Source organism: Helianthus annuus, chromosome 16, assembly GCF_002127325.2.
Source record: "Helianthus annuus cultivar XRQ/B chromosome 16, HanXRQr2.0-SUNRISE, whole genome shotgun sequence".
Taxonomy (NCBI): domain Eukaryota; kingdom Viridiplantae; phylum Streptophyta; class Magnoliopsida; order Asterales; family Asteraceae; genus Helianthus; species Helianthus annuus.
In genome coordinates this window covers 93,196,659-93,204,145 of record NC_035448.2, presented here as the reverse complement: position 1 = coordinate 93,204,145, position 7,487 = coordinate 93,196,659, and the positions used below count along the sequence as shown (strand labels likewise).

At 37.2% G+C, this 7,487-nt stretch overlaps 1 long non-coding RNA gene across 3 annotated transcripts; it reads left to right on the top strand.

Moving 5' to 3' along the window:
* The first annotated feature begins 233 nt into the window (after positions 1–233).
* On the top strand, positions 234–3,343 carry LOC110915018. Of its 3 annotated transcripts, none has more exons than XR_004884608.1 (4): positions 234–629; positions 708–1,333; positions 2,328–2,937; positions 3,042–3,343. It is a non-coding gene; the product is annotated as an uncharacterized LOC110915018 (long non-coding RNA). The 3 variants fall into 3 exon arrangements; XR_004884607.1 differs by having other exon boundaries at positions 3,027–3,343; XR_002578692.2 differs by having other exon boundaries at positions 236–629; positions 2,328–3,167.
* Positions 3,344–7,487: the final 4,144 nt, after the last annotated feature.

The window sequence follows — 7,487 nt, the reverse complement described above, 5'->3', positions numbered from 1 at the left end:
GATATTTACTGTAACCGACGAACGAACACGACAACCGACTACCGGCATACATTATATGGGATTTCGATTTAAAAAAAAAAAAAATACATTATTGTATTTTACGGAGCACGAGTGTGTTAACGAGCTTTAAAAATACTACGGGCCATTTGAGTCGCGATATTGGGCTTGTGGGCCTCGGGCCCAAGCCCAAAGCCCAATAGACTAACCCTATGTATAAAAGTTAGCCAAACCCTAATATCACTACATTTCATCAGCCGCATCCCCTAAAACTCTCAAGTTATCCTCTCAAAAGACTTTGTCTGCAACTCACAACCACACACCCCTCAAACTTCATCTCCTACATCTCAAAAAAAAAAACCTCCTCTCGATCACTACCTACAGACACAACCAAAGCAACCCAAACCCCTTCACTGCTCTCCCCCTCTCGCCTCTCTCGGCTCCGACGGAAAACAATCGGCCACCACCCTCCGGTGGTGGCACACGGCGATGAAGAGCCCAACAAACACCCACCTCCTCCTTTCTGACTGATCGGCGGCGGCGAAGGAGGCGACGATGGTGGATTCCGGTGGTTGACGACGGCTAGAAGCCGTTTGATTTCCGGCGACCAGTTACGACTCCGACAAACACCGGTAAACACCCCCCCCGTTTCTGTCTTAATTCTCTTAAAAATCTTGTTCTTTTTTTTTAATCGAAGCTCTTCGTTTCAGTCGGGGTTCGGTTCAGCGGTATAGTTGGTGGTGGCGGTCGTGACGGTGGTGGCCGATGGCACCGGAGTCGCCAGCGGCAGCGGCGACGGCACTGATGATGATGATATTTGAGTCGGGATGTTGATGATGATGACAGTGGATTGGTTAAGTTGATCGGTCATCTCGGATTTTAGTTATAGGTCGCGAGTTAGTCGGTTCAAGCTTCATTTCGGGTCTCAGTTTCAACGGGATTCAAGATCGGGTCTTGCGGTTCGTGGTTCGGTTCGATCAACGGTTCGGGTCAACGATCATACCTGTTTGGGTTAGTTCAGAAGTCTGACAGGTGTTTCGGTTCATCTCAGATCTTGATTCGGGTTCTATTCGGGTCAACAGAAGTCAGCAGCGGTTCGTGTGACGTCTCGGGTTCCATGTCAGATCTAGCGTGGTTCGGGTTCGGTTCGACGAGCCAGCTTTTGGTTTGGTTCATCAGTTTCGGTCTGAGTTGGATTTGTTTCGGGTTTCACGACTCAGTCGGGCTCGAGTCAACTCAGCTGCGTTCGGGACAAACCCGGTTGACTCGGTCAACACCCGAGTCAACTCGGGTCAACAGACTGTCAACGCAGTCAACCACAGCCAGCGAAGATCCGGTAAAGTTTTAATGACGCGAGATTTAGTTCAAATCGTTATAGTTTTTAGATTTTTAGACTACGCGAATCGAGCTCGACCGATACCTTAGTTATTTTGTTTTATCTTTGGCGCATTTCACAAGGTTTATTATATATTACGATGCTTTGGCGAAAATTTGATATAATTGCTTGAATTGTTGCTGAAAATTGTTGAATTTTGATAAAAATACGACGACTTTTACTGTCGGGTTAGTCCAAAAACAGAGGAAACTCTGTCCGATTTTCATAAAAATCCGAAACACGACACGTATTTATAGTTTCAAAAACGACACTTAATGGAATTCGAGCTTATTTTTCTTATAAAATAAATTTAAATATATACTTATTTGACGGCGATCTACGATTTACAAAACGAGGTATAAGTTAACGAAACCTCATGCTTGTTTAACATAAACATAATGTTTATAATTATTTCGACCATTGATAATTCCGAACGCTTTTATATAATAAATATAATGTTATATTTATTTCGAACGTCGTTAACTTGTATACTTTTATAAAATAAATGTAATTTTTATATTTATTCCAAATGTCAACGATTCGGAATTCTTATTTCAAACGTTTAATATTCGGAAGTCGTATATTATTAATGTCCTCGCGAAACATTAATGATCAACATGTTCATAGACGCTTTACATACCAACTTACAACACTATAACACTATAACTTTCAAATGTTTTTAATATTCATTTGACGCAAACTCATAATACATGTATTTACAAACTTTGATGATGTTTTCAACTTATGTACAAGTAAGAGGACGAGTTGGTCCTGTTTACAAAGACTCTCGTGGGCTAGACTCACAACTTTCATATATCATGCCGAGAAAATGATTTTACTATGCTTTCTCAACAACTTTTAAACCGGTTATCAAAAAGATTTATTTTAAATCTTTTCAAAACAAACTATGAACTCGCTCAACTTTATGTTGACTTTTTCGCATGTTCTTTCTCAGGTTGCATTTCCAAAACTATGGAACGGTTGGAATAGGAGAACCCATGGGAATTCGAGTACTTAGCGGCGTTCATTTTCGAGAAGTCTTAGCTTATTTGCTTCCGCTGTGCAATGAAGATACCGGTCCAGTCACGCCAGCTCTGATATTTCGGGGTGTGACATACTATTCCTGGTCTGGAATACGGTTAATTACTATTTATATTAGATGCAACAAGCGTACTAAACGAAACTCTATCATGAAGTCCCTACTTTCTATACCGATTAGTCGCCGATTCCTGGCAAACGGGTTACGAGATCGGAATGTTGCCGGAAAGCGAGTTCTGCGATAATACGAGATCGTTCAGTGAAGTTGTTCCTCCGATTTCAACAAGAATGCTTCTGTTTAACTTGTTTACACTCAAATCGAGAATATCCAAAGTCGTTAGCTTGCCGACAGTCTTCGGGATTTCACTAGTCAGCGAATTCTTAGACATGTTCAAGAACCTCAAGCTGCTAAATTTCCCGATATCGGACGGGATTTCACCGGATAACTCATTGTGGGATACATCGACAACTAGAGATTCTGGTGTGAGATGTTAACAGAGGAAGTAAACGCGCCATTGACGCTTCCAGTAAGTTTATTTTCGGAAAATATAACAGTTTGTAGCCCCTAATTGGAAGATGGAAAAAAATTTTGATTTGATGGAATTTGATGTTTTAGGGGTTTTAACTACAGGGACTCAGGGTAGTGGCCATTGGTAGATGAAGAAAAGTGGTTGGAAATAAAATTATAGTCTGTGGAAGTTTAATTGATCAAGAGAATTAAATCCCTAATTTTATATATAAGAAATTTCGTTTGAAATTTGTTGTTGGGTACGAAGATCTTGAATGGGACAGTGGGGCGGCAGCGACGGTGGCAGTGGGGTGGTGGTGTTTATATATATTATATGTTAAAAGTTTATGCATTAAAGACTTGTTCCTTGTACTTATATGCATATAAGACTTGTACTTTATGTGTAAATGACCAAATTACCCTCATAGTTAACAGACTTGGTGGATTAAGTTAGAAATTTGGACTCAAATCATTAAAGAAAATGCTTATGGGGACTCAGGTCATTAAACTTTTTGCTTTTGGACTCAACTAGTTAAAATCCATAAAATACAGGGACTCAAAAAGTAATTTACCCTAAATTCATGTTATTCATTCACCACAATACCACATATGTTAGAGCATTCACATTGAATATCCCTATTTATATATTTACACTAAAAATTATTTTTTTAGTAAATTGCAAAAATCATCCCTGAGGTTTAGGTATGTTTGTCATTTTCATCCAAAACAAATTTTTTATACAATATACTCCTCCACTTATGGGATTTTTTTTGCCAATTTCATCCAAACATCTAATTTGCTTTATTTTTTTCTATCAAACATTTGGATGAAAATGGCAAAAAACCCAAATCTCAGGGATGATTTTGGCAAAAAAGTCAGACATTTGGATGAAACTGGCAAAAAATCCCAAAAGTGAAGGACCATATGGTACAAAAAAAGTTGTTTTGGATGAAAATGACAAACATACCCAAAACTCAGGGACGATTTCGGCAATTTACTCTTTTTTTAATTAAATAATTTTTTTGTACCTTTGTCATTATCTTTTTTCTCATCCATTCACAAAAACTCTCAAAAATATTAAAAAAAATTATAAGGATTAGTGTTTGACGTATATTTATGTAACACCCGTCTCAATTAATCAAGATTTTAATAATAAAATACGCATTTTAAAGCCAAAATGCGACTTTACAAAAACTTTTCCAAGTTAATATACTCACATGTCTATAATAATATTCAAAATATAATACCGAGTGTTTTACATAGTTCACTAAAAATAAATACATATTAGATTAACGCGGAAGCTTTGTTCAGACGTGTGTTCGGTTCTTGTCCATTGCTTGATCGACATCCGAGAGCTTGCGAGAGCCACCTAAATCCAAAACCAACGTAAAAGTTAGTTTTGGTAGCTTGAAAATGTGTATAACCAAGTTACATGTGTTAAAACAACAAAATTCATACAATTTTTGGCCCCTAGGGGCGTCGCGCTACGCTACGCCCTATTTTCGACAGAAGGTTCCTTTACTTGCTGCTGCACTTGCCTAGCTCAACCTTAAACCAAAATTTAAACTTTGAAACTTCATAACTCTCATTCTACATATCCGTTTTGCGTCATTCTTTTTCCTACGCGCTCGTAATTTAATTCTCCATCATATGGAGTTAAAACTCAATATTCAAACTAATAAAATTCTAGATTTTTAAGCAATCGGCTTATTATTCAAAATCAATATTTTGACCCGTTTGTATTTAAAACTACCAACTTGTTTCTTAAACAATCAAATACATACACCTATGTATTTAACTCAAATCCTCTGCTCGGGTTTGAAATTTTATTATGAGTTACGCGTCTAGTACACAACAATGCACTTAATTCCATTTTGACCCATTAGGGGGGGGGGGGGTATGCATTTAAACTTCAACTCGCCTTTCCCCTTTCAAACTTCGCATTCTCATATCTAAATAACTACATATAATCCACCACAACTATTTTTGTGGTGGATTTAACATAATGAACCCTTTTTCCCCAAGTTTTTACCCTTTGGATAGTCGTTCTACGTAATTGACCCGTTCTTAGGTGTTTGACCCAGAAGGTTCATACTTACAACTCTTACATATATCTAAGAGTTACATAATCATAATACTAATATCTAAACGACCTCTAAGGGTCGTTTGCCCGATTTACCTATCAAGGGCGTTTTAGTCATTTTTAGTCCCTCATTTACGACAAAGTACTCCCACTAATTATTTGACCAAAAATCGCATGTTTAACTAACAACTTATTTATGCGTACCTGGCCCGGGTCATAATATCGACCCATTTCAAACCTTTCACTGTTAATTGCTAGTTAATAGTAACGTGAGCCTTATGTTAATTCCTGTGAATCACAAAACTCAACAAGTGATTGTCAAATGGTGTTAACAACACCATTTGACCCATTTACTCTAATTGACCATTTATCCGTGTGAGATGGTATTTAATTACCATTTCATCCCTTTAAACCTATCCCGGTTTTCTCCTTAAACTCGTTTTACTATAAAAAAAAAACGTTTCTTATTTGTTCGTCATTACATGACTAAATTACCATTTTACTCTTTTTCCATAATTCATGATTTCTTACCATTTTCCCTTGTTCCAACTCTCATTAAATCGTGACGGAACATCATATATCAATCACTTAGGGGGTGTTTGTTTTTTTTTTGAAAAGCACTTCAAGACCTCTTATGTCTTCCTCACGCAGACCACGTGCAGACCTTTTAGTCTGCAGTGTGTTTGTTTTTTAGAAGTGATTTCATTAAAAAAGATCTTCTAGACCTCTTCTTGGGGCAGATGTGAACTCACATCTTCAAGGGTCTTCTCATCTCTTCTGGCCCTTTCAATACAAAAGCTCTCCAACCCTAGCATACTCCTCCTAGCCACACCTCACCTCCTCTGCCACCACCACATCTCCGCCACCACCTCAACTTCCTCCGCCTCCGACACCACCTCCGCATCCGATCTGCTGCGTCATCGACCTGCTACCTCCGACCTGCTGCTTCCGCCTCCGACCTCCGACCTGCTGCCTCCCCCTTTGACCTTTTCCCTCCACCTCCGACCTGGTATGTTCATTTTTGTTAATGATTTGGTTTTTTATGTTAAATGCTTATTACGATTGTTCTTTTTATCGTTTAGATTTTGTTTAAGCATTGTTTTTTTTTGTTGGTTCAATTCTCATTATTGTTTAATGTGTTAGTTCATAATTGTTATTTTGGTTAATGTTAGTGCATAAGTTAATTATTGGTGTTTATATTCTGATTTGGTTTATGATTATGTTAATTTTCTGTGTTTGTTATGGAATATAGATGTTCATCTTGATGAATTGTTTGACTAAAGATTTTGTTTGTTTGATTACAATTGTTGTTCATGTTGATAGATTGTTTGATTAGAGTTTTTGTGTTTGTTATGGACTAATCAGTTTATTTATATTTCTGTTTATTTCAGTTTGCAGAAGTAACAAACAAACAGTCTTCTTCTTGCAGACTGCAGAGGTTTGGTCCAGCTCTTCTGCTACAGATGTTTGCAGATGTGGTCCGCAGACTACAGACGTTTTACCTCAGAAAAAACAAACAACACCTTAGTAATATTCATATACACTACTTGCAACTAAGTAATTTGTAAATAATGTAAAGAGGCGTAAGCTTTACTTACCTCTCATCCGGCATACGCTTTTCTTCTCGTACTTGATTCGTTTGACCGCTTCTTTCCCAAGCCTCCACCTAGCTCGTTAAGCGTCAAACTATTGTCAATATCTACAAGGCGGTTAGATTAGTCATAAAAATCGCGACTATTCCACCTTACTTATTTTCTATGTCGAACTACTATTCGACTTCATAATAAGTTAACTTAACTTATCAAAAGTTAACTACTTTCGATCACATGGTTTACACAATTAAGTCTAAATCAACATGATATTTAGAACTCTTATCGTTTCATATTTCGCATAATTTTCCATATTATTCAAATGTGCGTTTCACTCGAAATTTCAACAATTTAGCTTTCGTTTAGGCATTTTAACAAACACCTAATGGGCATAATTTTACACCTTTACTAACTAGTTCATAACTAGTCATTTTTACCAAGATTAACATCAAAATCCATCCTCTATCATGTATGATCAAATACTCAATCTTGCAAATTGTTCAAGTGTCTTACTTCAACTATCATTTATGATGATTTCTAGGACAAACATATCATCACCTTCACTATTTAGTCAAAACCCACTTTCTAGTTTACTTGTTAATCATCTTCAAGTAATATTACACAAGTTTTTTCATAATATCATCCTAACTAACGAAATTAAACATACATAGACATTTAATTTCGACTTTGGATCATAACCCAACCATCTATTTGCAAGTACCCTACTTGTCTAAATTTTCAACTTTAACCAATCTAGGTATTATGACATACCTTATGATCCCCACGACTAGGTGATCGTTTCTATGTATTCATGCATCGATTTTTGCCTTGAATCAAGCTTCAATTTGATGATTTGTTGAGTTTAGGGTTTAAGCTCCATAGGAGCACCTCCTGGTC